General features: G+C 38.4%; 2 pseudogenes; both read left to right on the top strand.

The window, feature by feature from the left end:
• Positions 1-13,971: 13,971 nt before the first annotated feature.
• On the top strand, positions 13,972-15,378 carry LOC137733320 (uncharacterized; annotated as a pseudogene).
• A 6,378-nt stretch (positions 15,379-21,756) lies between these two features.
• On the top strand, positions 21,757-22,590 carry LOC137733589 (dehydration-responsive element-binding protein 2D-like; annotated as a pseudogene).
• The last annotated feature ends 1,208 nt before the right edge of the window (positions 22,591-23,798 follow it).

Raw genomic sequence — 23,798 nt, 5'->3', positions numbered from 1 at the left:
TTCGTAATAAATGATATAGACACACTTCTTTTCAACATTTGTACAGTCATGGTCTTTTTATCTGTCATTTTTCTTTTAATTTGTATAATCTGTAGGCCAGACACATTTTTGTATAGGCTAGAAATAAATAAGGGTGTGCAACAGAAGAAAAATAGTGTGTAGAATTCACTTACACACTTCATTTATATATAATGAACTCCTCTTCAAAAAAGAAGAAAAGAAAGTAACCCAACTACTTATAAACAATTGGTTTCTTGTGATCATTGTAGAAACTGCCTCGCCTTGTCTTGCCTTGTCTTCCCGCGTCATTCCTTGCATTGCAACACCATTTATTGGAAGACAGGCCAAGGAGCCGAGGCTATGTAGTCACCCTTTCCCAAAATCTCTTTTACATTTGAGTTTACACATAAAACAACTTACGCAAACACTAGGTATGTCAGGTGAGTGAAAACTTGTGCGGCAACTCTACATGGTTTGAAGGCAGTCAAAACTTGTTAAAACGCAGCTAACGATGGTGACTCTTCCAAACTGTTTCAATGTCTGTTCTTCAACAATGTTGCTTGATCTTCAGTTGGTGGAAGACCATGGCATTTTCAGTGCCGGTGGGTTCGTGGATGGAAATTGCTGGGAAACATTGCATTCGGCTCAATGGTGCATGTAAATCAAAACTGAAGGTATCAAGATAAAGGTGGTGGCTTGGTAAATAAAGTTGAACTCTTCAGTGCCTCATACGTCCGTACGAAAATGTAGGTGGTGTATATATAGTACAAAATATATAAATATATAGATATATATGTGTGTGTGGAGAGAGGTGTGTATGAATATGTATAGGGCTGCGGCGCTGCATGGGGTTTTCTGCGGTGTGTATGAATATGTGCAGGGCAGTCTAAACGAGCCGAAGCTTGCAGGGGTTTGTTGCAAGAGCTATTGTCCTTGTGTATGCATGTATGATATGAAAGAAATACAATTGTCGAATTTAGTTTAATTTGAGGCACCAAATGAGCTTTTTGAGTTCTGAGTTAGACCAGACATGACAATTGAATTATTTTGTCCTTCTAATCAACTAGATGAGTTTTCTAAGTTCTTAGTTAGACCATGTCCGATGGTTGGATTATCTCGTTTATTCGTCCTTTTATATTAATCAGACAAGCCTTCCGAGTTATGAGTTAAATCAGGAGCAACGGTTGGATTATTTTGTCTATTTCGTCTTTCTATTTCATTCTCAATCATGTGGGTTATTCTTCAATCTAATCTAAGATACCATTCCAATCTAATCTGAGATACCATATAAGTTATCGGAATTAGCTTGGCATGACAGTCGGATTACCTCGCCTATTTCGTCTTATTGTGGGATTTAATTCCAATCATCTCCTTCCTCCAACATTTGATGGGAAGTTTTATAGTCTCATCATTAAGATTTGGAGGATTCCTCTTCCTGCCTCTTGGGGAATTTTAACATTTGAGCTTATCCGTACAACAGTTGAGACATTAATGCATCTCTATCTCTTGTTGGATCTGTTTTCAAGCCATATGAGTCAAGGGTAAATCTGATGTGTATTTAGAATGAATTGGATAACTCACAAGATTCAGAATGAAAATCAATCACATAATATAGAAAGACTAAATAGATAAAATAATTCAACTTGCATATAGTCTAACTTAAAACTCAGAAGGCTCGCCCCATTAATATAGAAAGATGAAACAGACAAAAAATCCAACCGTCACGCTTGATTTAACTTAGAATTCATAAGGCTGGCCTGGTTTACATAGAAAAATGAATGGACAAAATAATCAAACCGTTGCGCTTTGTCTAACTCAGAAGTCATAAGCGTCGGAGGAGGACAATTAACCAATCAAAGATCAAATTAATAACATGCTTCAGATTCCCTTTTGAAAGGCAGCACGCATTTCTCGTGCAGCCTTACTGCAAGGCCTTGAACATGCAACGGAACATGAATGTATGATGTTTTCTTGTTTGTCCCTTTTTGAGGGAGGACTGTCGTAGGTTTTTCTGGTATGATTTAGAGAAAAAGACTTAAAACGAGTTGATGAAATTTGTGGTCTGCCCCGTTGTTTTGATACAACTATGTGTTGGGGGAGCCTATGTACTCTTGTTGACGGAGATCCTGTAATTGTTGCGATGGAGCTGCAGGTGAAAGGCTCCTGGTTCTGGCTGTTGAAGAAACATAAGATGATCAGAACTATGGAGGAAAGTGCTTGATTGGCGCGACAAGGGTGAATTTGTTGGTAATAGTACTTAGTTTGTTAGTTTGCATACGTGTCTTCAAAGCATAACATTACAACTCTTACTCGTTTGAGTTCTGGTGTAGGAATTATAGCCCTGTAATTTGTATTTTATGACCTAAGTAGTACGCAAAAATCCCAGAAGGATCAAGCAAATATTGATAAATTTCAACGGTTGATCGATTGTCTTTAATTTGTGCAAAGTTTAAGCAGAGATTATCTCTGTAAAAAAGTTTAATTTTCAAACTCATGATGGATTGTTTGATCTTGAATTATTCACAACTTTTCGCACCCTTTTCTCTCCTTCTATTGTTTTGCATATCTGTTTTGCGTTGATGGCAGTCGAGTTCCTTGAGGCCTTTTTACGGTCTCTCTATAGCTTGGGGTAAAGGGTTCTGTCATGTTCTTGTGGACGTGATTTTGCTGTTGTTCGGCTTGTTCTTGTAGAGAATTGCTGTTGTACCCCAATGGAAGCTTTACTTTTGCCTTGCAAGACTCTATTACACAGAGATTGGGTCTGTCTCTAGATAAATGAATTACTGTTTCTGAGACTCCTCCTTGTTCTTAGAGATAACGATTTGATACGAATTTCTAAGTTAGAACGATTGGCAAAAAGTGGTTATAGGATGGGGAGTCGAGCCGGGCAGCACGCTAGGTAAAGGCATCATCATCTGCGGGATCTGGGCAGCGGGACAGCTGTTGTAACCCATCATGCCCCGGCCTAAAGCTCGTTGTTGGTTTGCTACCCAACTTTAGAGAGTGGGGTGCCCTACTAACCCGAGTAGCATAGGGCATGCTTAATGTGACCTCACTCCCCATACGATGGTTTGTGAACAGATTTCAAACACTTTTACCCACTTGGGTCGGACTCCACTTCCATCAATCACCTTAATACCCTGCTTAGTTACAAGCCCACGCTACTAGGCTCGGCAATATAACTGTGTGTTGTAACAACTTAAAAGCAGCTGTGTCAGTAATAGTATTGTTCGATGTGGGATTAGAGTAAGAGCCTAGAGGTAGGTCTATTTCCCCGTTCAACGTGTTTCTTTTATTCAAGCCGCATGCCTCTAGTGAATAAGAGAACAAATAATGCTTTGTACATTCAGATACAAAAAAGATAAAACAGAAACTAGAATAATAAAACACCGTAGATATTATTGGAACTCTAAATAATATAAATCAGAAGTTGCAAATTAAGGCGAAGGTGACAATGATTCTCCGACGGAGAAGGAAAATCAAAATGAGATGGTATATTAGTTGCTAGTTTGCAGAGAGAGCTGATCAGTAATGCCCTTGTCATTCAAGCAAAAGGGATCTTAATCAATTGCTGATTTGTTTATGCTCGTAGAAATGAAGGATATATAATTGGAGCCAATTGTCAAGTTCCATGCATCTCTTATCGGCGGTCAATATTGGGAGCAGAGGAATATGAAAAGCATAGTTGAAAGCTGCTGCTAACGTTTTGGTTATTTGAACATTAAGGGAGTACTATGGATTGTTGCTAGAGTGAAGTTCCTATTGAGAATCAATGTCAATTGTAGGTGAAGTAGGTGGATGTTGTAGGTGAAGTAAGTGTGTGGTGTAGCTTTCATTTGGTTTGCTATAAATACCCAAGTCCTCAAGCATTGTATATCATCCAAGGAGAAACAAAGCCTAGAGCTAAATAAGAAAAGCTTTGCTAATTAGTTTGTTTTGTGAGCTTTCTTTAAGAGTGTGCTCTATTTTCTTCTTCTTGGGATCATTAGAGTTATCTTGGATACTCTTCTTATTCAACAGTTACAACCTTGAGGACAAGGTTATTTTCATGGGAGGGGTAATTTTAGGATGCTATTAAGCACTCGCCACGTCACATTCCATATCATCCTTTGTAATAGGATTTTACTGGTCCATGTGTAATATTTGTTAGGAAGTTGGTTTGATCTTTAGCCTGCACCAATTCATATAATATGATCTTTGTGCAGAGAAAACTGTGCTGAAGATGTTGATTGTAATCTGGTTGTTCAGTAATTGCAATTGTTCTTGTGTATATGAATCAAGGTTTGAACAGGGTCTAAATTATGAAAATTTGGCAATTATGATCGTGAGGAGGGATGATGCTAGTGAGTTCTCGAGCAAGTATTTATGATCGTGAGGAGGGATGATGCTAGTGTGAGCAAAGTCGTTAATTGGCGCGACAAGGGTGAATTTGGTGGTGCAGTTGTAAGTATGGAAACTTACGCTTTTTCCTTTTCTTTTGGTGAACACTTATGCTTCTTGCTTTGGACTGATCTTATTCATCTCTCTGCATGAATCTTTTTCATTTTTGGTAACAGTACTTACTTTGTTAGTTTGCATACATGTTTCCAAAGCTTGACATTATAAGTCTTCCTCGTTGGTGTTCCGGTGTAGGAATTATTGCCCTGTAGTTTGTATTTTATGATCTTCATAGTGCGCAAAAATCACTGAAGGATCATGTTAGATTCCACATGAGAGAGGATCCTCTATGTCTTATATGTACATGCCCACCTCCATATAGCACAAGGCCTTTTGAGAGCTCGCTTAACTTCAGAGTTCCAACTCCGAAGTTAAACGAGTTCGCCGAGAGCAATCCCAGGATGGGTGACCCCTGGGAAGTTCTTGTCTGATTTCCCAGAAACAAAACCGTGAGGACATGGTCGAGGTCTAAAGCGGACAATATTGTGCTACGGCGGAGTCGAGCCTAGGATGTGGTGGAGCCCGAGTCGGGGTCCAAAGCGGATAATATCGTGCTACGGCGGAGTTGAGCCTAGGATGTGGTGGAGCCCGGGTCGAGATGTGATAGATCAAGCGAATATTGATAAAGGGCGACTCCAAGCGTGGTCGGGGTCCAAAACGGACAATATCGTGTTACAGCGGAGTCAAGCCTAGGATGTGGCAGAGCCCAGGTCGAAATGTGACAGATCAAGTGAATATTGATAAAGAGCGACTCCAAACCAATAAGGCTCCTCGCTTTCTAAATTCAACTGATGATTGTTTGCCTTGAATTTGTGTAAAGTTTAAAGAAAGATTATCTAAGTAAAAAAAAAATTAGTTTTCTAACTCTTGATGGATTGTTTGATCTTGAATTATTCACTATTCTCACTCTCCTTTCTCTCTAATTAATATTTTGCATATCTGTTGTGCGCTGATAGCTAGCCGTCGAGTTGCTTGGGGACTTTTTACGGTCTCTGTGGCTTGGGACAGCGGGTTCCGTCATGTTCATGTGGACATTTTAATTTGGGAGACTTAAGATGCGGTCCCTATCTATGAATATTCTTTTACTAAAACCTTGTTGGTTTTCAATTTTTTATCCAAGTCCCTGAACTTAATGTGATAATTTATTTCTATGTACGTTACTATATTTTTTAAATTAAAAATTGAAATTTATAGTTGTTTATATTAATGAGATTTTAAATAAAAAATCATAATTTGTGGGATTAAAAATATTAAAATATAAATATACTATTTTGTGTGTGTAAACATGGGTACATTAATCAAAATTAACCAAAAAATTATTGTATCAAAACTGTGACATCCCACATCGCCCAGGGGAGTGATCCTTAAATTTATATTACCATCTTTACCTAGCACGAGGTCTTTTGGGAGCTCACTGGCTTTGGGTTCCGTAGGAACTCCGAAGTTAAGCGAGAAGGGGGCTAGAGCAATCCCATGATGGGTGACCCACTGGGAAGTTGCTCGTGAGTTCCCAAAAACAAAACCGTGAGGGAATGGTAAGCCCAAAGCGGACAATATCGTGCTACGGTGGTGAAGTGGGCCCGAGAAGTGATCCGCCTCGGGCCAGGATGTGACAATTTGGTATCAGAGCCTAACCCTGGCCGCGTGTGTGCCGATGAGGACGTCGGGCCCCTAAGGGGGGTGGATTGTGACAACTCACATCGCTCAGGGGAGTGATCCTTATATGTATATTCCCATCCCTACCTAGCACGAGGCCTTTTGGGAACTCACTGACTTCGGGTTCCGTAGGAACTCCGAAGTTAAGCGAGAAGGGGGCTAGAGCAATCCCATGATAGGTGACCCACTGGGAAGTTGCTCGTGAGTTCCCAAAAACAAAACCGTGAGGAAATGGTAAGCCCAAAGCGGACAATATCGTGCTACGGTGGTGGAGCGGGCCCGGGAAGTGATCCGTCCCGGGTCGGGATATGACAATAACATGAGCACATTCTTCAAAATCACAAAAAAAAAAAAAAAAAAGAAGATATTAGGCTGAATAAAATTAGTAAATTTCTTCAATTAAACTTAACATGGATACATTCTCAAATCAAAGAAAAAAGAATGTACCCACATAAGTTTAAAAATGGATTAGAAAAAAATTTGAATAGATTTTTTATAAAAAAAAAAAAAAAAAATTGGTACATTTTACATATAACAAATTGGTATATTTAAGAATGAGTAATTTTAAGATTAAGAATTTGAAAAAAAAATTACATGTTGTACATATAATTAGCATGGGTACATTTAGCAAAATTAAAAATGGGTACAAATACAAATAAAACTTTATAAAATATGGGCACAAAAAGAAATTAATATATAGGTATAAATTAAAACTGAATAGAAAATTGGTACAAATTAAAAAAGGGTTGCAAATTAAAAATGGGTACAAACTAAAAATAAAAATATATGTTAAAAAATTTAGCCATAAATATAAATATACTGATTGTAACATTTTTAACATTAAATGAATATATTTAGAAATAAAAATATTTTATTATTGAAATAATTATTGATGTTATTAATACCAAGGACCTTGATAAAAAATTGAAAAGAAATAGGATTTTAATCAATAGAGTAGTAAAAGGAAAGATGAGAACCTAATTTCTCCTTTTAATTTTGGAGATATATTGAAAACAAGAAAAAGGAAGAAAAAAGAAAGAGAAGAAAAATAGCATTCTTATTTGTTTATAAATAAAGTAAAAGAGAAAGTGAAAATGGAAGTTCGTATTTTTTAAGTTATTAGTTTTTTAACACACATATCTTACTATTACTATCATGTGTTTTGGTCATATTGAAAAATCACTCATTTGAGAGATTTGCCAAAATAGAGTTAATTTCTTGATATATTCATCTCCCAATCGGAGGATTTATATAGGAATACAAGCAATGATGATCAGGTATGAAACCAGTACAAGAAGTCATAAAAACACTACTGCCTATACCTAACTTTACTGTTTACAACTACTTTATTAATTACAATGGAACTCATGTCTGATTTCTTAATTCTTAAGTCTACAATGGCTGGCTGCTATGGCTGCTTAAGTCTACAATGGCTGGCTGCTATGGCCGCTTAAGTCCACAATGGCTGGCTGCTATGGCTGCTTAAGTCTACAATGGCTGGCTGCTATGGCCGCTTAAGTCCACAATGGCTGGCTGCTTCAGTTAACACTCCCCCTCAAATTGGTGCATAAATATCTCGAATGCCCAACTTGCTGAGTGAAAGATGGAAAATCCTACTTGACACTGCCTTTGTTAAAATATCTGCTAGCTGGTCAGCACTCTTCACATAAGGCAAGTTAATGGTACCATCAACCAACCTTTCCTTAATAAAGTGCCTATCCACTTCAACATGTTTAGTACGATCATGTTGAACTGGATTATGAGCAATGCTAATGGCGGCTTTGTTATCACAATAAAGATTTGATGGCTTTGTAGAATTGAAACCCAATTCTCTCAACAAAATCTTGAGCCATAACAATTCTTGCACGCCGTGTGCCATACCTCTAAATTCAGCTTCAGCACTGGATCTAGCCACTAAATGTTGCTTCTTACTGCGCCAAGTAACTAGATTTCTTCCAACAAATGTAAAGTATCCAGAAGTCGATCTGCGATCAATTACTGACCCAGCCCAATCTGCATCAGTGTATCCTTCAACTTCTTGATGTCCATGATTGGAAAACATCAAGCCTTTTCCAGGAGCAGACTTCAAATACCTGAGAATGCGTTGTACAGCATCCATGTGGGCTTCACTTGGCCTATGCATAAATTGACTCACCACACTTACAGCATAGGCTATGTCAGGTCGTGTATGAGACAAATAAATCAACCTCCCAACTAATCTTTGGTATCTTTCCTTGTTAGCCGAAACTTGATCAGGATAGTCTCCTAATCTATGGTTTTGCTCAATTGGTGTGTCTGCAGGTTTACAAGCTAACATCCCAGTCTCAGTTAATAAGTCTATATCATATTTCTTTTGAGAAAGAAAAATGCCATGCTTTGATCTTGCAACTTCAATACCCAAGAAATATTTCAAAGTACCCAAGTCCTTCATTTCAAATTCCTTGGCTAGATACATTTGAAGTTTTTGAATTCCCTCGACGTCATTACCTGTAACCACCATATCATCCACATAAACAATTAAGGCTATAAGTTTACCTTTATCATGCTTAAGAAATAAGGTATGGTCAGCCTGAATTTGCTTGAACCCATAATTTCTCATGGATTGAGCGAACCTGCCAAACCATGCCCTTGGTGATTGCTTCAATCCATACAAGGACTTTCTCAACCTGCATACTTTGCCAATATCACAAGTGGTAGTGAATCCAGGAGGAAGATCCATGTATACCTCTTCATCCAAGTCTCCATGTAGAAATGCGTTTTTCACATCAAACTGTCGTAGAGGCCACCCCAGATTTGCTGCCAATGACATAAGAACCCTAATAATGTTGATCTTTGCTACCGGCGCAAATGTCTCTTGATAATCAATGCCATAGGTTTGAGTATAACCTTTGGCTACCAATCTGGCCTTGTACCTCTCCACTGAACCATCAGCTTTATGCTTTACTGTGAACACCCATCTACACCCAACAGGTTTCTTGCTTTCAGGAAGTTTAACCAGTTCCCAAGTGGAGTTTTTTCGAAGAGCTTCCATCTCTTCAATCATAGCTTTTTTCCATTTTGGATTTTTAAGAGCATCCTGTAACTTATTAGGAATTGAGACTGATGACAATTGGTTTGCAAAAGCTATATAAGAGTCTGACAAGCGATGAGATGAAACAAAATTAGATATAGGATATTGAATACCCTTTGTAGAAGAATAACCATAACGAACAGGGGGTATCCCTCGATTTTCTCGAATAGGATACCGAGAACCAGACTCATGATGTGGTTCATTTGGATCAGCACTTAATGAAATCTCATGATTGGACTCATCAAATATAGTAGGCTGAAGAGAAGGAGAATGAGTGGTTACCTCAGGATAATTCGTATGAGTAGCAGCTGATTGGTCAGAGAGTTGGTCAATGAGGGGATCTATATGTGGGTGGTCTATCTCATCAGCCACTTTTTCTTTTTCTTTTCCTTTATCTCCCCTTTTTCTTGTCCTCTCATATACCTTCAATATTTTTCCACTCTTTGCCTCATCATTAGGCAAATTTGGACCATCACCGGCATCAGACAAGTGTTCATCCAAAGAATGCATACCACCAACGTCAAGTGGCCACTGCTCTTCCTCCTTACTCCCCATCTCCCCCTGAAGAGAAGTGACCGAATCTCCCTCTGAAAAATAAGCCTCTTGTTCCTGAAAGGTAACATCCATAGAGACAAAAATTTTCCCATTGGGAGGATAGTAACATCGATACCCTTTCTGAGTACCAGAATAGCCAATAAACATACATTTGATGGCTCGAGGATCCAACTTATCACGATTTTGCATGTGGACATGAACATAGCAGACACAACCAAACACTTTTGGAGGAATATGAAGGAGTGAAGGAAGAGAATGATACTGGGAAAGGGTTTGGATAGGTGTTTGAAATTGGAGAACACGTGATGGCATGCGATTGATAAGAAAAACAGCTGTGTGAATGGCATCACCCCAAAAACGTTTAGGAACATGCATAGCAAAACATAAAGATCGAGCCACATCCAAGAGGTGACGATTTTTTACGTTCTGCTATACCGTTTTGTTGAGGAGTATGTGGACAAGATGTTTGATGAATGATACCTTCTTGTTGAAAAAATGTTCCAAGTCCATAATTCAAATACTCTTTCCCATTGTCAGATCGAACAACTTCAATTTTAGCATTAAATTGGGTTTGAATCATTTGATGAAATATTGGAAAAACAGACATAACCTCACTCTTACTTTTTAGTAAGTATACCCAAGAAACTCGAGTGCAGTCATCAATGAAAGAGACAAAGTATTTAGCACCAGTATGAGTAGGAATATGAAATGGTCCCCAAACATCAGAATGAATAAGAGAGAAAGGAACATCACTTTTATTGGAGCTTAAAGGAAATGAGACACGATGATTTTTAGAAAAGATGCAAGTTTCACAATGGAAATTCCTTGACTTTAGAAAATAAAGAAGGGAATAGATATTGCAGGTACTGAAAGGAAGGATGTCCCAATCTTTTGTGCCATAACCAAATTTTTTTAGAAGCTTCAAATTGTTTAGCTTCCACTTGACAACTGTAACTTGTCTTCTCACAATCTGGTGGTAAGTCCAAGTAGTATAGACCTCCCCTCTCTCTACCATGACCAATCAACGCTTTCGTTCGAATATCCTGAACCCAACAATGAGTAGGAGAAAAGATGGCAAGACAGTTTAGTTGATTTGTAAGTTTACCAATGGAAAGCAAATTGTAAGAAATATTAGGAACATGTAAAACAGATGAGAGAGATAGGCATGGTGTTAATGAGATGGAGCCTGCTTCAAGCACTGGAGTGGAAATACCATTAGCAACTTTAACGGTATTTAAAGGTGGAGTAGTGTGAGAAGCAAACCATGAAGAGTTATTGGTCATATGGTCAGAAGTCCCCGAATCAATGATCCAAGGTTTATTTGGAGCACCAAATGTGGTGTTCAAGGCAAAACCAAAGTTACCTGTGTCGACTAAGGAAGTGGAGGCAGTAGTAGGAGAAACTGAGTGAGCAGATTGATCTACTCGAGGCACGGAAGGCGTTGGTGTAGACAGGTGTGCTTGTGATCCAACAATGCTTTTCTTTTGATTTTCCTTCTTTTGAACCCACCAATCAGGATATCCATGCAACTTAAAACAAGTGTCTCTAGTATGCTTATCCTTGTCACAATAAGTACACTTCCTTGTATCAGTAACTTTAGATCCACCTGATCGAGAATTCGAGATTCCACGGGGAAATCGAGACGGAGCAGCTACCATGGCTGATCCTTCCACTTGTGGGCCAACCAACATAATGGTTTGCCTACTTGCTTCAGCATTCACAAGAGCATAAGCAGCATGAACAGATGGCAAAGGTGTTTGAGTCAAAACTTGACTGCGAACATGATCTAAATGAGGATCAAGGCCAGCCAGAAAATCATACAATCTTTCTTCTGAAATTTCTGTCTCTCGAGCAGCAACATCATTAGCACATTTCAATTTTCCAGGACGTAAGAAATCTATTTCTTGCCATGTTTGCTGGAGTTTACCATAATATGCAGATAAAGGCTCACCATTCTGGCGAGTCGCCAGTGCTTGACGGCGAATTTCATATAATTTTGATGCATCTTTTTCAATTGAGTAAGTTTGGGTAACAGCATCCCAAACATCTTTTGCAGTAGAGAGTCGGAGAAAAATGGCCCGCAAATCCCTAGTCATGGAGTTGAGAAGCCAAGATTGAACCATGGCATTCTCTTCCTCCCATATAGCATACAATGCATCGGCTTCTGCTGGTGCCTTATTTTTTCCACTGACATAAGACCATTTGCCTCTGCCAGTGATGTAGATGCGGACACTTTGGGACCACGAGGAATAGTTGGACCCATCCAACTTGTCCGGGGTGATATGTAGAGACATATCATTTTGTGTAACAGCAGCTGAAACAGTGGTCTTGGAGTCACCCATTACTACTGCAACGAATTCTCTTTATTGAAACAATAGAGAGTCAGTCTCACTGAGAGAGATGCAGGAACAAAATGCAAGGAGGAAGAGGCAATGGCACGGGTTTGTTGGGTGATTCCAACGGGTATGGTTTATAGGGTATGGGGTAGTATTTAAAATTTTTTAGAAAGTTTTATGGGTTCGTGGAGATATTGCAAATGGACAGAAGATGGGTAGAGATGCAGCGGAATGTATATGGTTAACAAGCTCAATATGGGTAGTGATGTTGGCAGATATGGCCAAAGAGAGATTGGATTCGTATGAAAGTAGAAGGCCTGCTATTCTGCAGGTCTTATGGGGTAGATGGCAGTAGTGCCAGTAGGTTAATTAGAATAGAAACTCCTTTTGGATCAGAATGGCTCTGATACCATGCCAAAATAGAGTTAATTTCTTGATATATTCATCTCCCAATCGGAGGATTTATATAGGAATACAAGCAATGATGATCAGGTATGAAACCAGTACAAGAAGTCATAAAAACACTACTGCCTATACCTAACTTTACTATTTACAACTACTTTATTAATTACAATGGAACTCATGTCTGATTTCCTAATTCTTAAGTCTACAATGGCTGGCTGCTATGGCTGCTTAAGTCTACAATGGCTGGCTGCTATGGCTGCTTAAGTCCACAATGGCTGGCTGCTTCAGTTAACAAGATTCAATATAAGTCAAACACCAATACAAATGGTTTTGTGGCACTAATATAGTTACTAACAGGAAAATTGAAAATCTAATACATGTTTCAAGAAATTTCTCAAATATTTCTAAGCTATATATTGTGAGTCTATACTATCACAACAAATGATTTTATGTACTAAAACTTATTAGTCTATCTTGTTGTATCTACACCATTTGTTCCTTTCTATTAATCTTAGCTTAAAATTTTATAACCTTAATCAATATTCGAAATAATTTTATAACTTAATATCCGACGTTGATTTCTTGTATTGTTAACATAAAATTAACCCTTAAAAAGGGATACCATCATCCAAATGCCTCCATAGAGAGAGAACAAAAAAAAAAAAAAAAAACACCTTCATATATGCCACACACTTTCTTTTCCGAATATTTTGAAAAAAAAAATGACAAAATGAACATGTTTATCTTGTTATTTAAATAAAAGATGAAAAAAAAATAAATTATAAACAAACACTCTGTTTCAACTGTCAACAAGTTTCTCACTTATCTCAACTTTCAGTAAGCTTCACACAAAGACAAACTCAATCAGTTTTCTGCACAGTTTAAGAATTTTCTCTCCTACTCTTATTCATCTATTTCTCACTTATAACTCAGAAAGACAATAAGTTTTCTCACTTATAATTCAGAAAGACAGTAAGTTTTCTGTACAGTTTAAGAATTTTTTCTCCTGCTTATTCATACATATGCTCAGTCAGTTTCTGTACTGTTTAAGTTTTCTCTCAATTTCCAGTTTTAGAAAGACATGCTCAGTTTTCTCTACTGTTTAAGAATTTTCTCTCCTACAGTTATTCATCCATTTCTCACTTATCTCAACTTTCAGTCAACTTTAAAAAAGGTTTTCTGTACAGTTTAAGATTTGTTTTCTCCTCATTTTATTCATTCATTCTCCTTTATCTCAACTTCCAGTCAACTTTAGAAAGATATACTCAGTCAGTTTTCTGTACAGTTTAAAACTTATTTCTCCTAGTGTTATTCCCATTATGATTCATCACTGAGTTAAAAATCCGACGTGAATCTACTATGTAACTGTATTTTGGATTTAATAAAAAAAAAAAAAGAAAAATGAGAAAGAAAAGCTGAAATTTTGCTCCTCTCCGATTGCCACCTGAGCAAGAAAGCAAACAAAGGTGTAAGCCAAGTGTGTATTAGATATTTAAACAGTGAGGTTAGCCATGGACACGATATCTCCCGTTCACCATGCCAAGTATTCAAGCCCTAATGCTCCACAAGCCACGTTTCAGTCATATCTGCCTTCCTCCGTCATATAAGTACCACCACCGTTTCGGGTTATGGTTTCTCAAGCTCACCATCGGAATTAAAAAATAATAATCTCGAAAAAAATCCTCGATTCTTCTCAAAAAATGCTCACAATCTCGAACTCGGAAATGGTTGCTGGTAGTAGCAGTGTTGAGATTGCGGAGATGAAGCCGGTGAAGCGGCCAGCGCAGGGAAGCTCGAGGAAGGGTTGCATAAGGGGGAAAGGAGGGCCGGAGAACGCTATGTGCACTTACAAGGGCGTCAGGCAAAGGATCTGGGGGAAATGGGTGGTGGAAATCCGCGAGCCCCAGCGCGGGCCGGCCTCTGGCTCAGGACTTTCGACACCTCCTATGAGGCTGCTCTGGCTTATGATGCCGCCGCCCGGAAGCTCTACGGTTCCCAGGCGAAGCTAAATTTGCCTGATCAACAAGCCCCTAAATATCACCGTCATCAATTGAACCCGCACCTGCAGCATCAAGTATTTCCCTCGTCCATCAATCCCGGCGTGCCACCTCAAATTCCAAATCAAAACCTTGTGCAGAACAATCTATCAGGTACTGGGACTAACCCTGCATGTTATGCTGCTCCCGAGAAAGATATTGCAGTACCTGTTATTTGCAATAATTGTGCGAACGTGAAGGTGGATCAGCCCCCCGGAAATTATAATTATCGCCGGGCTGAGACCCAGCCGGAGCAGGGGGGCATGAAAGTGGAGGAGAATATGACTAGTGGTGTGAACAACAAAGGAATGGATGGGATATTCTGGGGGAACATGAGCGAGAGCTTTCCGGTGTTTGATGACTCGATATGGAAGGAGGCATCGCTTGATCTTCCGGTGGTGGCAGATCAAGGGAATTTCGGTGGCTGTTTCGGGGATATAAATTGCTGGGAAACAATGCCTTCGTCTCTGGGGTGCATGATGTAAATCAAACTTGAAGGTATGGAGATCAAAGGTGGTAGCTTGGTAAATAAAGTTGCACAAGGTACTCTTCAGTGCTTCATATATATAGTAGGGTGTGCATATATTAGTACAAATAAATGGAGGTGTGTATAAATATCTAAAGGGCTGCGGCGCCGCATGAGTTTTTCTGCGCTTGTCGTGGTCATTCCAGTGTGCTGTATTATCATACACCAATAAGACCAATAAGGGTTGCTTCTGTAATCTTTTTTTATTTTTAGTTTTGCTTTCAGAGTGTACTAAGAAAATGTAATGTGCAGGGTATTGTAAAAGAGTCGCAGCTTGCAGGCTTCTTGCATATATACATAACAATGTTATGTGATGTGTTAACCAATTTAATCTAATTGAGGCACCGATCTTTTTCATCTGTCTATATTAGCCAAGCAAGGCTTTTGAGTTCTGAGTTAACCAAACGAGCTTTCTGAGTCTGAGTTAGCATAGGCACAATGGTTAAATGTGAGAATGATTCATGTTCTAGTGTTTGTGAGTTATCTAAGGCAATCTAAACCGAGAGACTATATGAGTCTTCTGAATTAGCTGTTGTACAACAGTTAGATTACTTCGCCTATTTCGTCTTATTATGGGATTTAATTCGAATTGTTTCCTTTCCTGGTTTGATTCCAACTTTTGATGGAAGTTTTCTAGTATTATCATCAGGATTGGGAGGATTTCTCTTCCTACCTCTTGGGGAAGTTTAAGGTTCGAGCCTATCCGTATAACAGTTGAGACTTTCGTTGATCTCTATCTCTGTTTTCAATATGTTTGTCCCTTTCATTCAACAAGCATCATGTATTTTTTGTCAATGCTGGGATTTATTGCCAATTTTGCAAGTGCACTTAATTATTGCAACTGGAGTTGATGAGTCATAATTTTATTCTTCACCATATTTGAAGTGTGTCAAAGGGTAGGTTATGATAGTAGTTTGACGACTATGCAACAGAAGAAAAATGGTGTGTTGAATTCACTTACATACTTCATTTATATTGAACTACTCTTCAAAAAAGGAAGAAAAGAAAGTAGCCCAACTACTTATAAGCAATTGATTTCTTGTGATCATTGTAGAAACCGCCCTTGACTTGTCTTGCCGCGTCATTCCTTGCATTGCAACACCATTTGTAGTCACCCTTCCCCAAAATCTCTTTTACATTTGAATTTACTCATAAAACAAGTTGTGCAAACATTAGGTCTGTAGGTTAGTTAAAACTTGTGCAATAACTCTACATGGTTTGAGGGCACTCAAAACTTGTTAAACTGCAGCTAAAGATATTGGATAGGGCTGCGGTACTGAATGGGGTTTTCTGCGGTGTGTATGAATATGTGCAGGGTATTGTAAATGAGTCGAAGCTTGCAGGGGTTTGTTGCAAGTGCTATTGTCCTTGTGTATGCATGTATGATATAAAAGAAATACAATTGTCTAGTTTAGTCTAATTTAAGGCACCAAATGAGCTTTTTGAGTTTTGAGTTAGACCAGACATGACAGTTGAATTATTTCATCCTTCTTATCATCCAGACGGGTTTGCTAAGTTCTTAGTTAGACCGTGTGCAACTGTTGGATTATTTCGTTTATTAGTCTTTCTATATTAATCAGACGGCCCTTCTGAGTTATGAGTTAAATCAGGCGCGACAATTGGATTATTTTGTCTATTTCGTTTTCTATTTCATTCTGAATCTTGTGGATTATTCTTCAATCTAATATGAGATGCCATATGAGTCATCTAAATTAGCAAGGGCATGACAGTTAGATTGCTTCGCCTATTTTGTCTTATTATGGGATTCAATTCCAATTATCTCCTTTCCTGGTTTGATTCCAACATTTGATAGGAAGTTTTAAAATCTCATCTTTAAGATTTGGAGGATTCCTCTTCCTGCCTCTTGGGGAATTTAACATCTGAGCTTATCCGTACAACAGTTGAGACATCAATTCATCTCTATCTCTGTTGGATCTGTTTTCAATCCATGTTTGTCCCTTTCATTCCACAAGCATATTCATCAATGCTGGGATTTATTGACAATTCAGCAAGTGCACTTATTGCAATTGGAGTTGATGAGTCGTAAATTTCATTATTTACCCTACTCAAAGAAAGTAAGTCAAGGGTAGTTCTGATGTGTACTTAGATGGGATTGGATAACTAAGAAGGTTCAGAATGGAAATTAATCACAAAATATAGAAAGACGAAATAGATAAAATAATTTAACCATCTCGTCTAGTCTAACTCAGAACTTAGAAGCCATGTTTGTCTCTTTTTGAGGGTGGACTGTCGTAGGTTTTTCTGGTATGATTTAGAGAAAAACACTTAAAACGAGTTGATGAAATTTGTGGTCTGCCCCGTTGTTTTGATACAAATATTTGTTGGGGGGGAGCCTATGTCTTGTTGATGGAGATCCTGTAATTGTTGGGATGGAGCTGCAGGTGAAAGGTTCCTGGTTCTGGCTGTTGAAGAAACATAAGATGATCAGAACTACGGAGGAAAGTCGTTAATTGGCGCGACAAGGGTGAATTTGGTGTTAACAGTACTTAGTTTGTTAGTTTGCATACGTGTTAACATTATAAGTCTTACTCGTTGGTGTTCTGGTGTAGGAATTATAGCCCTGTAATTTGTATTTTATAACCTCCGTAGTACGCAAAAATCCCAGAAGGTTTAAGCGAATATCGATAAATTTCAAATGTTGATCGATTGTCTTGAATTTGTGTAAAGGTTAAGCAGAGATCATCTCAGTAAAAAAAAGTTCAATTTTCAAACTCATGATGGATTGTTTGATCTTGAATTATTCTCAACTTTTGGCTCCCCTTTCTTTCCTTCTAATATTTGCATATCTGTTTAGCGCTGATGGCGGTCGAGTTGCTTGGGGCCTTTTTACGGTCTCTGGCAAAACTAAGAAGTTAGAACGATTGGCAAAAAGTGGTTGTAGGATGGGGAGTCGAGCCGGGCAGCACGCTAGGTAAAGGCATCATCATCTGCGGGATCTGGGCAGCCGGACAGCTGTTGTACCCCATCACGCCCCGGCCTAAAGCTCGTTGTTGGTTTGCTACCCACCTTTAGAGAGTGGGGTGCCCTACTAACCTGAGTAGCATAGGGTGTGCTTAATGCGACCTCACACCCCATACAATGGTGGTTTGTGAACAGATTTCAAACACTTTTACCCACCTGGGTCGGGCTCCACTTCCATCAATCACCTTAATGCCCTGCTTAGTTACAAGCCCACGCTGCTAGGCTCGGCAATATAAATGTGTGTTTAACAACTTATAAGCAGCTGTGTCAGTAATAGTGTTGTTCGATGTGGGATTAGAGTAAGAGCCTAGAGGTAGGTCTATTTCCCCCGTTCAACGTGTTTCTTTTTTTCAAGCCGCATGCCTCTAGTGAATAAGAGAACAAATAATGCCTCTTACATTCAGATACAAAAAAGATAAAAACAGAAACCAGAATAATAAAACACCGTAGATGTTATTGGCACTCTAAATAATATAGACCAGAAGTTGCAAATTCAGGCGAAGGTGACAATTTCAGGAAGCGGGTCCCTCTTAACTCCTCTAACGACTTCCATAGCATTTTAAAAATCAGAATATTGGTGGGAACCTCGATCCTTCCCTCGTTCTGCTGTATTGGGAATACTTTGCAAAGTATGATTACAAAATATAACATGTATAATATGGTGGAGTGGAGTCTGTAATGGTGGTCTATGATTCTATGACAGAGAAGGAAAATCAAAATGAGATGGTATATTAGTTGCTAGTTTGCAGAGAGAGCTGATCAGTAATGCCCTTGTCATTCAAGTAAAAGGGATCTTAATCAATTGCTATTTTGTTTATGCTGATAGAAATGAAGGATATAGAATTGGAGCCAATTGTCAAGTTCCATGCATCTCTTATCGGCGGTGAATATTGGGAGCAGAGGAACATGGGAAGCATAGTGGAAAGCTGCTGCTAACGTTTTGGTTGTTTGAGCATTAAGGGAGTACAATGGATTGTTGCTAGAGTGAACTTCCAACCTTGAGGACAAGGTTGTTTTCATGGGAGGGGTAATGTTAGGATGCTATTAAGCACTCGCCACATCACATGCCATATCATCCTTTGTAATAGGATTTTACTGGTTCATGTGTAATATTTGTTAGGAAGTTGGTTTGATCTTTAGCCTGCAACAATTCATATAACGTGTTCTTGTGCAGAGAAAACTGTGCTGAAGATGTTGATTGTAATCTGGTTGTTCAGTAATTTTAATTGTTCTTGTGTATATGAATCAAGGTTCGAACAGGGTCTAAATTATGAAATTTTGGCAATTATGATCGTGAGGAGGGATGATGCTAGTGTGAGGAAAGTCGTTAATTGGCGCGACAAGGGTGAATTTGGAGGTGCAGTTGTAAGTATGGAAACTTATGCTTTTTCCTTCTTTTTTTTGGTGAACACTTATGCTTCTTGCTTTGGACTGATCTTAATCTCTCTGCATGAATATTTTCATTTTTTGGTAACAGTACTTGCTTTGTTAGTTTGCATACGTGTTTCCAAAGCATGACATTATAAGTCTTCCTCGTTGGTGTTCCGGTGTAGGAATTATTGCCCTGTAATTTGTATTTTATGACCTTCATATATAGTGCGGAAAAATCACTGAAGGATAAGCGAATATTGATAAAGGGTGACTCCAAGCCAACAAGGCTTCTCGTTTTGCGTGGGGCACGTGGGGAGATGTCTATCGTGTGCAGCGTTATCTTTGCTTTGCAAAAAGACTGTTTCCACGACTCGAACTCTTGGCCTTTCGGCCACAAGTGAGCAAACTTTCGATCAAGCGAATGTTGATATCCATTCTAAATTCAACTGCTGGTCGTGTGTCTTGAATTTGTGTAAAGTTTAAACATAGATTATCTAACTAAAAAAATATATAATTTCAAACTCTTGATGGATTGTTTGATCTTGAATTATTCACTATTCTCACTCTCCTCTCTCTCTAATTAATATTTTGCATATCTGTTGTGCGCTGATAGCAGTCGAGTTGCTTGGGGCCTTTTTACGGTCTCTCTATGGCTTGGGACAGCGGGTTCCGTCATGTTCTTGTGGACATTTTAATTTTGGAAGTATATTGAAAACAAGAAAAAGAGAAGAAAAAAGAGAGAGAAGAAGATTAGTGTTCTTATCTGTTTATAGATAAAGCAAAAGTGAAAATAAAAATGAAAGTCCGTACTTCTTTAAGTTATTAACTTTTTAACACTATCCCCTAGTGTTCCAGTGACACAAAAAAATTACTCATTTGAGAGATTCAATATGAGTCAAACACCAATACAAATGGTTTTGTGGCACTAATACAGTTACTAACATGAAAATTGAAAATCTAATACATGTTTCAAGAAATTTCTCAAATATTTCTAAGCTATATACTGTAAGTCTATACTATCACAACAAATGATTTTGATGTACTAAAACTTATTAATCTATCCTGTTGTATCTACACCATTTGTTCCTTTCAATTAATCTTAGGTTAAAATTTTATAACTTAAATCAATATTCGAAATAATTTTATAACTTAATATCCGACGTTGATTTCTTGTATTGTTAACATAAACTTAACCCTTAAAAACGGATACTATCATCCAAATACCTCCATAGAGAAAGAAAAAAAAAATACCTAATTCACATATGTCACACACTTTCTTTTCCGAATATTTTGAAAAAAAATGATAAAATGAACATGTTTATTTTGTTATTTAAATAAAAGATGAAAAAAAATTATAAACAAACACTCTGTTTCAACTGTCAACAAGTTTCTCACTTATCTCAATTTCAATAAGCTTCACACAAAGACAAACTCAATCAGTTTTCTGTACAGTTTAAGAATTTTCTCTCCTACTCTTATTCATCTATTTTTCACTTATAACTTAGAAAGACAGTAAGTTTTCTATACAGTTTAAGAATTTTCTCTCCTACTCTTATTCATCTATTCATCTATTTTTCACTTATAACTCAGAAAGACAGTAAGTTTTCTGTACAGTTTAAGAATTTTCTCTCTTACTCTTATTCATCTATTTCTCGCTTATAACTTAGAAAGATAGTAAGTTTTCTATATAGTTTAAGAATCTTTTCTCCGGCTTATTCATACATATGCTCAGTCCATTTTCTGTACTGTTTAAGTTTTCTCTCAACTTCGAGTTTTCATTAAGACATGATCAGTTTTCTCTACAATTGAAGAATTTTCTCTCCTACAGTTATTCATCCATTTCTCACTTATCTCAACTTGACTTCAGAAAGGTTTTTTGTACAGCTTAAGATTTGTTTTCTCGTAATGTTATTCATTCATTCTCCCTTATCTCCACTCCAATCAACTTCAGAAAGACATATTCAGTCAGTTTTCTATACAGTTTAAAACTATTCTCAGCTAGTGTTATTCATCCATTACGATTCATCAATGAGTTAACAAAAATATGAAAAATGAGAAAGAAAAACTGGAATTTTGCTCCTCTCCGATTGCCACCTGAGCAAGAAAGCAAACAAAGGTGTAAGCCAAGTGTGTATTAGAGATTTAAACAGTGAGGCTAGCCATGGACACGATATCTCCCGTTCACCATGCCAAGTATTCAAACCCTATCTTCCACAAGCCACGTTTCAGTCATGTCTGCCTTCCTCCGTCATATAAGTACCACCACCGTTTCGGGTTATGGTTTCTCAAACTCACCATCCGAATTAAAAATAATAATAATAATAATCACGAAAAAAAATCCTCGATTCTTCTCAAAAAATTCTCACAATCTCGAACTCGGAGATGGTTGCTGGTAGTAGCAGTGTTGGGGTTGCGGAGTAGAAGCTGGCCAAGCGGCCAGAGGAGGGACGCTCGAGGAAGCGTTGCATGAGGGAAAAAGGAGGGCCGGATAACACTATGTGCACTTACAAGGGCGTCTGGCAAAGGATCTGGGGGAAATGGGCGGTGGAAATCCGCGGGGCCCGGCTCTGGCTTGGGACTTTCGACACCTCCTATGAGGCTGCTCTGGCTTATGATGCCGCCACCCGGAAGCTCTACGGTTCCCAGGCGAAGCTCAATTTGCCAGATCAAGAAGCCCCTAAATATTACCGTCATCAATTGAACCCGCACCTGCAGCATCAAGTATTTCCCTCGTCCGCCAATCCCGGCGTGCCACCTCTAATCCTGCATGTTATGCTGCTCCCGAGAAAGATAATGCAGCACCTGTTATTTGCAATAATTGTGCGAACGTGAAGGTGGATCAGCCCCCCGGAAATTATAATTCTCGCCGGGCTGAGACCCAGCTGAAGCAGTGGGGGCATGAAAGTGGAGGAGAATATGACTAGTGGTGTGAACAATGAAGGAATGGATGGGATATTCTGGGGGGAACATGAGCGAGAGTTTTCCAGTATTTGATGACTCGATATGGACAGAGGCATCGCTTGATCTTCCGGTGATGGCAGATCAAGGGAATTTCGGTGGCTGTTTCGGGGATATAAATTGCTGGGAAACAATGCCTTCGTCTCTGGGGTGCATGATGTAAATCAAACTTGAAGGTATGGAGATCAAAGGTGGTGGCTTGGTAAATAAAGTTGCACAAGGTACTCTTCAGTGCTTCATATATATAGTAGGGTGTGCATATATATAGTACAAATAAATGGAGTTGCGTATAAATATCTAAAGGGCTGCGGCGCCGCATGAGTTTTTCTGCGCTTGTCGTGGTCATTCCAGTGTGCTGTATTATCATACACCAATAAGACCAATAAGGGTTGCTTCTGTAATCTTTTTTTATTTTTAGTTTTACTTTCAGAGTGTACTAAGAAAATGCTTCATACGTCCATACTATATATTATATATACGTACGGAAATGTAGGTGGTATGTATATATAGTATAAAAAATATAAATATAAATATATATATATATATGTGTGTGTGTGTGTGTGTGTGTGTGTGTGTGTGTGTGGAGAGGTGTGTATGAATATGTATAGGGATGTGGCGCTGCATGGGTTTTTCTACGGTGTGTATGAATATGTGCAGGGTATTGTAAATGAGTCGAAGCTTGCAGGGGTTTGTTGCAAGTGCCATTGTCCTTGTGTATGCATGTATGATATGAAGGAAATACAATTGTCTAATTTAGTCTAATTTGAGACATCAAATGAGCTTACTGAGTTCTGATTTAGAGCAGACATGATGGTTGAATTATTTCATCTTTCTTATCAACCAGACGAGTCTACTAAGTTCTTAGTTAGACCATGTGCGACAGTTGGATTATTTCGTTTATTAGTCTTTCTATATTGATCATACGAGCCTTCTGAGTTATGAATTAAATCAAGCACAATGGGATTATTTTGTCTATTTCATTTTCTATTTCATTTTGAATCTTGTGGATTATTCTTCAATCTAATATGAGATGTCATATGAGTGATCTGAATTAGCTATGGCATAACAGTTGGATTACTTCGCCTATTTCGTCTTATTATGGGATTCAATTCCAATTATCTCCTTTCCTGGTTTGATTCCAACTTTTGATGGGAAGTCTTATAATCTCATCTTTAAGATTTGGAGGATTCCTCTTCCTGCCTCTTGGGGAATTTTAACATTTGAGATTATCCGTACAACAGTTGAGACATCAATTATCTCTATCTCTGTTGGATCTGTTTTCAAGCCATGTTTGTTCCACAGGCATCTTTATCAATGCTGGGGCCTATGTCTTGTTGATGGAGATCCTGTAATTGTTGGGATGGAGCTGCAGGTGAAAGGTTCCTGGTCCTGGCTGTTGAAGAAACATAAGATGATCAGAATTATGAAGGAAAGTCGTTAATTGGCGCGACAAGGGTGAATTTGGT

This window comes from Pyrus communis, chromosome 7, assembly GCF_041283825.1.
Source record: "Pyrus communis isolate YQ-2024b chromosome 7, ASM4128382v1, whole genome shotgun sequence".
Classification (NCBI taxonomy): Eukaryota; Viridiplantae; Streptophyta; class Magnoliopsida; order Rosales; family Rosaceae; genus Pyrus; species Pyrus communis.
The sequence above is the reverse complement of the archived record's forward strand: the minus strand, read 5'-3'. Positions and strand labels throughout refer to the sequence as shown.